Here is a 9,165-nt window from a genome sequence, read left to right as displayed (position 1 = left end):
AAATTTGAACATCCAAAATGGAAATGCACAAATGCTGAGAGAGATAATTCCAAAAAGTATCTGGAATTTTTAAGGATAGGAAAAAAGTGGGTTGTTTGGCTCTGGTAAATTATCCAACCACATGTTAACTTGAGAATTTAATTTTTTCTACTCCTTGAAATTTTTGGATCATTAGGTCACTTGCATCCTCAACGTGTTTCTAGCATAAATATCGACCACAGTTAAAACATGTTAGGATCAGTTAGAAGTCGCTTTGCTATAAAATTCCACTAAGATATTAGGGGTGGTACTAGTGGAATTTTCCAAACTTGGATAACAAAACTTTTGCATTCATTTTTAGTGCATGAAATAAATTTCTTTACTTACATTTATTAAATTTTTCAAATTTTTTTGCATACATAAATTCTGAAATTTTCATTTTGTTGCGATCTTTTTGCCTTATATATTTTTTGTTTAAGAGAAAAAAGGGAGATAGTGAAAACTCAAATTTTGATCTGGAAAAAAAATTTGAACATCCAAAATGGAAATGCACAAATTCTGAGAGAGATAATTCCAAAAAGTACCTGTGATTTTTAAGGACAGGCAAAAAATGGGTTGTTTGACTCTAGGAAATATCCAACCACACGTTAACTTGAGAATTTAATTTTCTCTTCTCCTTGAAATTTTTGGATCATTAGGTCACTTGCATCCTCAACATGTTTCTAGCATGCATATCCACCACTTTTAAAACATGTTAGGATCAGTTAGAAGTCTCTTTCCTATTAAATTTCACCATGCTATTAGGGGTTGTACTAGTGGAATTTCCCAAACGTGGATAACAAAACTTTGGAGTTCATTTTTAGTGCGTGAAATAATTCTCTTTACTTACTTTTAATATAGTTTTCAAATTTTTTTGCATACATAAACTCTAAAATTTTCATTTTGTTGCGAGCTAATTGCCTTATATCTTTTTTGTTTTCGAGAAATATGGAAGAGTGAAAGTTCAAGTTTGCATCTGAAAAAATTATTTGAACATCCAAAATGGAAGTGCACAAATGCTGAGAGAGATAATTCCAAAAAGTATCTGTGATTTTTAAGCATAGGCAAAAAGTGTGTTGTTTGGCTCCGGTAAATATCCAACCACACGTAAACTCTAAAATTCAATTTTTTCTAGTCCTTTAAATTTTTAGATCATTACGTCACTTGCTTCCTCAACATGTTTCTGGCATGCATGTCCACCACATTTAAAACATGTTAGGATCAGTTGGAAGTGTCTTTCCTATTAAATTCCGCCTAGCTATTAGGGGTTGTACGAGTGGAATTTCCCAAACCTGGATAAAAAAAACTTCGGAGTTCGTATTTAGTGCGTGAAATAATTTTTTCACATAAATTTATTATAGTTTTCAAATTTTTTTTTGCATACATAAACTCTAAAATTATCATTTTGTTGCGATCTATTTGCCTTATATCTTTTTTGTTTATGAGAAAAATGGGAGAGTGAAAGCTGTAGTTTGGATCTAAACAAAAATTTTGAACATCCAAAATTGAAATGCACAGATGCTGGGAGAGATAATTCCAAAAAGTATCTGTGATTTTTAAGGATAGGCAAAAAGTGGGTTGTTTGGTTCTGGTACATATCCAACCATAAGTTAACTTGATAATTTCATTTTTTCTGATCATTAGCTCACTCGCAACCTTAACATGTTTTTGGCATGCATATCCACCACATTTAAAACATGTTAGGATCAGTTAGAAGTCTCTTTCCTTTAAAATTTCTCCAAGCTATTACGGGTTGTACTAGTGGAATTTCCAAAACTTGGATAACAAAACTTTTGAGTTCATTTTTAGTGCGTGATATAATTTTCTTCACTTAGATTTATTTTAGTTTTCAATTTTTTTTTCATACATAAACTCTGAAATTTTTATTTTGTTGCCGTCAATTTGCTTTATATCATTTTTGTTAACGAGAATAATGGGAGATAGTAAAAACTCATGTTTGGTTCTAAAAAAAAAATTGACCATCCAAATGGAAATTCACTAATGCTGAGAGAGATAATTCCAAAAAGTAAATTTGATTTTTAAGGATAGGCAAAAAATGGGTTGTTTGGCTCTGGTAAATATCCAACCACTCATTAATTTGAGAATTTAATTTTTTCTATCTTGAAGTTTTTGGATGATTAGGTCTCTTCCATCCTCAACATGTTTTTGACATGCATATCCACCACATTTAAAACATGTTAGGATCAGTTACAAGTCTCTTTCCTATAAAATTCCACCAAGCTATTAGGGGTTGTACTAGTGGAATTTCCCGAATATGGATAAAAAACTTTGAAGTTCATTTTTAGTGCGTGAAATAATTTTTTTCACTTGCATTTATTATAGTTTTCTATTTTTTTGCATACATAAACTCTAATAATTTTATTTCGTTGCGATCTATTTGCCTTTTATCTTTTTTGTTTACGAGTAAAATGGGAGAGAGAAAACTCTATTTTGGATCTGAAAAAAGATATTTGAACATCCAAAATGGAAATGCACAAATGCTGAGAGAGATAATTCCAAAAAGTATATGTGATTTTTAAGGATAGGCAAAAAGTGGGTTGTTTGGATCTGGTAAATATCCAACTACACGTTAACTTGACAATTTAATTTTTTCTACTCCTTGAAAATTTTGGATCATTAGGTCACTTGCATCCTCTACATGTTTCTGGCAACCATATCCACCACATTTAAAACATGTTTGGATCAGTTAGAAGTCTCTTTCCTATAAAATTCCACTAAGCTATTAGGGGTTGTACTAGTGGAATTTCTCTAACATGGATATGAAAACTTTCGAGTTATTTTTTAGTGCGTGAAATAATGTTTTTCACTTTAATTATATTTTTCAATTTTTTCGCATACTTTAACTCTAAAATTTTCATTTTGTTGCAATCTATTTGCCTTATATCTTTTTTGTTTACGAGAAAAATGAGAGAGTGAAAACTCAAGTTTGGATCTGAAAAAGAAAATTCAAACATCCAAAATGGAAATGCACAAATCCTGAGAGAGATAATTTAAAAAAGTATCTGTGATTTTTAAGGATAGGCAAAAAGTGGGTTGTTTTGCTCTAGTAAATATCCAACCACAAGTTACCTTGAGAATTTAATTTTTTCTACTCCTTGAAATATTTGGATCATTAGGTCACTTGCATCCTCAACATGTTTCTAGCATACATATCCGCCACATTGAAAACAAGTTAGGATCAGTTACAAGTCTCTTTCCTATAAAATTCCACAGCTATTAGGGGTTGTACTAGTGGAATTTCCAAAACATGGATAACAAAACTTTGGAGTTCATTTTTAGTGCGTGAAATAATTTTCTTCACTTACATTTATGATAGTTTTCAATTTTTTTTGCATACATAAACTCTTAATTTTTCACTTTGGTGCGATCTATTTGCCTTATATCTTTTTTTTTTTACGAGAAATATGGGAGAGTGAAAACTCAAGTTTTGATCCAAAAAAGAAATATGAACATCCAAAATGGAAATGCACAAATGCTGAGAGAGATAATTTCAAAAAGTATCTGTGATTTTTAAGGATAGGCAAAAATTGGGTTGTTAGGCTCTAGTAAAAATATCCAACCACACGTTTACTTGAGAATTTAATTTTACAAGTCCTTGAAATTTTTGGATGATTAGGTCACTTGTATCCTCATCATGTTTCTGGCATGCATATCCTACTTATTTAAAACATGTTAGGATCAGTTAGAAGTCTCTTTCCTATAAAAATCCACCAAGTTGTTAGGGGTTGTACTAGAGGAATTTCCCCAACTCTGATAACAAAACTTTGGAGTTCATTTTTAGGGCATGATATAATTTTCTTCACTTACATTTATTATAGTTTTCAAATTTTTTTGCATACATAAACTCTAAAATTTTCATTTTGTTGCGATCAATTTGCCTTATATCTATTTTGTTTACGAGAAAAAAGTGATAGAGCGAAAACTCATGTTTGGTTCGGAAAAAAAATTTTGAATATCCAAAATGGAAATGTACTAATGCTGAGAGAGATAATTCCAAAAAGTATCTGTGATTTGTAAGGATAGGCAAAAAGTGGGTTGTTTGGCTCTGGTATATCCAACCACACATTAATTTGAGAATTTAATTTTTTCTACCATGAAATTTTTGGATCATTAGGTCTCTTGCATTCTCGACATGTTTCTGACATGCATATCCACCACATTTAAAACATGTTAGGATCAGTTGGAAGTCTCTTTCCTATAAAATTCCACAAGGCAATTAGGGGTTGTACTAGTGGAATTTCCCAAAATGGATATCAAAACTTTGGAGTTCATTTTTCGTGCGTGAAATAATTTTATTTACTTACATTTATTATAGTTTTCAATTTTTTTTGCATACATAAACTCTAAAATTTTCATTTTGTTGCGATTTATTTGCCTTATATCATTTTTTTTTACGAGAAAAATGGGAGAGAGTGAAAACTCAAGTATGGTTCTAAAAAAACAATTTGAACATCCAAAATGGAAATGCACAAATGCTGAGAGAGAAAATTCCAAAAAGTATCTGTGATTTTTAAGGATAGACAAAAAGTGGGTTGTTTGGCTCTGGTAAATATCCAACCACACATTAACTTGAGAATTTAATTTTTTCTACTCAAAATTTTTGGATCATTAGGTCTCTTGTATCCTCAACATGTATCTTGGACGCATATCCACCACATTTAAAACATGTTAGGATTAGTTACAAGTCTCTTTCCAGTAAAATTCCACCTAGCAATTAGGGGTTATACTAGTGGAATTTTCCAAACATGGATAACAAAACTTTGGAGTTCAAATTTAGTGCGAGAAGTAATATTTTTTCACTTATATTTACTATAGTCTTCAAATTTTTTTGCATACATAAACTCTAAAATTTTCATTTTTCTGCGATCTATTTGCCTTATATCTTTTTTGCTTACGAGAAAAATGGGAGACTGAAAACTCAAGTTTGGATCTGAAAAAAAATTTTGAACATCCAAAATGGAAATGCCTAAATGCTGAGAGAAGTATCTGTGATTTTTAAGGACAGGAAAAAAGTGGGTTGTTTGGCTCTGGTAAATATCCAATCACACGTTAACTTGAGAATTTAATTTTTTCTACTCGAAATTTTTGAATCATTAGGTTACTTGCATCCTCAACATGTTTCTGGCATGCATATCAACCTCATTTAAAACATGTTAGGATCAGTTAGAAGTCACTTTCCTGTAAAATTCCACCAAGCTATTAGGGGTTGTACTAGTGAAAATTTCCAAACTTGGATAAAAAAACTTTGGAGTTCATTTTCAGTGTGCGTGAAATGATATTTTTCACTTACATTTATTAAAGTTTTCAAATTTTTTTTCACACATAAACTCTAAAATTTTCATTTTGTTGCCATCTATTTGCCTTATATCTTTTTAGTTTACGAGAAAAATGGGAGAGTTAAAACTCAAGTTTGGATCTGAAAAAAATATTTGAACATCCAAAATGGAAATGCACAAATGATGAGAGAGATAATTCCAAAAAGTATATGTGATTTTTAAAGATAGGCAAAAAGTGGGTTGTTTGGCCCTGGTAAATATCCAACCACACGTTAACTTCAGAATTTAATTTTTTCTACTCTTTGAAAATTTTGGATCATTCGGTCACACTCATCCTCAACATGTTTTTGGCATGCATATCCACCACATTTAAAACATGTTAGGATAAGTTAGAAGTCTCTTTCGTATAAAATTCCTCTAAGCTATTAGGTGTTGTACTAGTGGAATTTCCCAAACATGGATAACAAAACTTTGGAGTTAATTTTTAGTGCGTGTAATAATTTTCTTCACTTACATTTATTATAGTTTTCAACTTTTTTTGCCTGCATAAAAGCGAAAATTTTCATTTTGCTGCGATCTATTTGCCTTATATCTTTTTTGTTTATAAGAAAAATGGGACTGAGTGAAAACTCAAATTTGGATCAGAAAAAAATAATTTAACATCCAAAATTGAAATGCACAAATGCTGAGAGAGATAATTCCAAAAAGTATATGTGATTTTTAAAGATAGGCAAAAAGTGGGTTGTTTGGCCCTGGTAAATATCCAACCACACGTTAACTTCAGAATTTAATTTTTCCTACTCTTTGAAAATTTTGGATCATTCGGTCACACTCATCCTCAACATGTTTTTGGCATGCATATCCACCACATTTAAAACATGTTAGGATAAGTTAGAATTCTCTTTCGTATAAAATTCCTCTAAGCTATTAGGGGTTGTACTAGTGGAATTTCCCAAACATGGATAACAAAACTTTGGAGTTAATTTTTAGTGCGTGTAATAATTTTCTTCACTTACATTTATTATAGTTTTCAACTTTTTTTGCCTGCATAAAAGCGAAAATTTTCATTTTGCTGCTATCTATTTGCCTTATATCTTTTTTGTTTATAAGAAAAATGGGACTGAGTGAAAACTCAAGTTTGGATCAGAAAAAAATAATTTAACATCCAAAATTGAAATGCACAAATGCTGAGAGAGATAATTCCAAAAACTATATGTGATTTTTAAGCATAGGAAAATAGTGGGTTGTTTGGTTCTGGTAAATATCCAACCACACATTAACTTGTGACTTTAATTTTTCAACTACTTGAAAATTTTGGATAATTAGGTAACTTGAATCCTCAAAATGTTTCTGGCATGCATATTCACCACCTTTAAAACATGTTAAGATTAGTTAGAAGTCTCTTTCCTGTAAAATTCCACCAAGCTATTTGGGGTTGTACTAGAGGAATTTTCCAAACATGGATTAGAAAATTTGGAGTTCATTTTTAGTGCGTGAAATAATTTTCTTCACTAACATTTATTATAGTTTTCAAATTTTTTTGAATACATAAACTATAAAATTTTCATTTTGATGCGATCTATTTTCCTTATATCTTTTTTGTTTACGAGAAAAATGGAAGAGTGAAAACTAAAATTTGGATCTGAAAAAAAAAATTTTAACAACCAAAATGGAAATGCACCAATGCTGAGGGAGATATTTCCAAAAAGTATCTGTGATTTTTAAGGATAGGCAAAAATGGGTAGTTTGGCTCTGGTAAATATCCAACCACATGTTAACTTGAGAATTTAATTTTTCTACTCTTTGAAATTTTTGGATAATTAGGTCACTTGCATCCTCAACATATTTGTCGCATGCATATCATCATATTTAAAACATGGTAGGATCAGTTTGAAGTCACCTTCCTATAAAATTCCACCAAGCTTTTAGGGGTTGTACTAGTGGAATTTCCAAAACATGGATAACAAAACTTTGGAGTTCATTTTTAGTGCATGAAATAATTTTCTTCACTAACTTTTATTATAGTTTTCAATTTATTTAGCATACATAAAATCTAAAATTTTCATTTTGTACCGTTCTATTTGCCTTATATCTTTTTTGTTTACGAGAAATATGGGAGAGTGAAAACTCAAGTTTGGATCTGAAAAAAAAATTTGAACATCCAAAATGGAGAAGCACAAATGCAGAGAGAGATAATTCCAACAAGTATCTGTGATTTTAAAGGATAGGCAAAAAGTGGGTTTGTTTGGTTCTGGTAAATATCCGACCACACGTTAACTTGAGAATTTAATTTTTTCTACTCCAAATTTTTGTATCATTAGGTCACTTGCGCCCTCAACATGTTTTTGGCATGGATATCCTGCACACTTAAAACATCTTAGGATCAGTTAGAAGTCTCCTTCCTATAAAATTCTACCAAGCTATTATTAGGGGTTGTACTAGTGGAATTTCCCAAACATAGATAACAAAACTTTGGAGAAAATTTTTAGTGCGTGGACAAATTTTCTTCACTTACATTTATTATAGTTTTCAAATATTTTTGCATAATGAACTCTAAAAATTTAATTTTTGTTGCGATCTATTTGCCTTATATCTTTTTTGTTTACAAGAAAAATGGGAGAGTGAAAACTCAAGTTTGGATCTGAAAAAAAATTTGAACATCCAAAATGGAAATGCAAAAATGTTAAGAGAGATAATTTCTAAAAGTATCTGTGATTTTTAAGGATAGGCAAAAAGTGGGTTGTTTGGCTCTGGTAAATAAACAACCACACGTTAACTTGAGAAATTAATTTTATTTCTCCTCCTTGAAATTTTTGGATCATTAGGTCACTTGCATCCTCGACATGTTTCTCGCATGCATATCCACCACATTTAAACATGTTAGGATCAGTTAGAAGTCTCTTTCCCATAAAATTCCACCAAGCTATTAGGGGTTGTACTAGTGGAATTTCCCAAACTTGGATAACAAAACTTTGGAGTTCATTTTTATTGCGTGTAATAATTTTCTTCACTTACTTTTATTATAGTTTTCAATTTTTTTAGCATACATAAACTCTTAAATTTTCATTTTGTGCCGATCTATGTGCCTTATATCTTTTTTGTTTACATGAAATATAGGAGAGTGAAAACTCAAGTTTGGATCTGAAAAAAAAATTTGAACATCCAAAATGGAAATGCTCAAAAGCTGAGAGAGATAATTCCAAAACATATCTAAGATTTTTAAGGATAGCCAAAAAGTGTGTTGTTTGGCTCTTGTAAATATCCAACTACACGTTAACTTGAAAATTTAATTTTTTCTACTCCTTGAAATTTTTGGATATTTAGTTCACTTGCATCCTCAACATGTTTCTGGCATGCATATCCACCATATTTAAAACATGTTAGGATCAGTTAGATGTCTCTTTCCGATAAAATTCCACCAAGCTATTAGGGGTTGTACTAGTTGAATTTCCGAAACATGGATAACAAAACATTGGAGTTCATTTTTAGTGCGTGAAATAATTTTCTTCACTTACATATATTATAGTTTTCAAATTATTTTGCATAGATAAACTCTAAAATTTTCATCTTGTTGCGATCTATTTGCCTTTTATCTTTTGTTTTTCGAGTAAAAGGGGAGAGAGAAAACTCAAGTTTGGATCTCAAAAAATAATTTTAACATCCAAAATGGGAAAGCACAAATGTGGAGAGAGATAATTCCAAAAAGTATATGTGATTTTTGAGGATAGGCAAAAAGTGGGTTGTTTGGCTCTGGTAAATTTCCAACCACACGTTAACTTAAGAATTTAATTTTTTCTACTCCTTGAAATTTTTGGATCATTAGGTCACTTGCATCCTCAACATGTTTCTG

Source organism: Aristolochia californica, unplaced genomic scaffold (assembly GCF_029961685.1).
Source record: "Aristolochia californica isolate CCGP_79_NKW_82.1479 unplaced genomic scaffold, dmAriCali1.0.hap1 SCAF_4, whole genome shotgun sequence".
Taxonomy (NCBI): Eukaryota; Viridiplantae; Streptophyta; class Magnoliopsida; order Piperales; family Aristolochiaceae; genus Aristolochia; species Aristolochia californica.
This window is presented reverse-complemented; position numbering follows the sequence as displayed.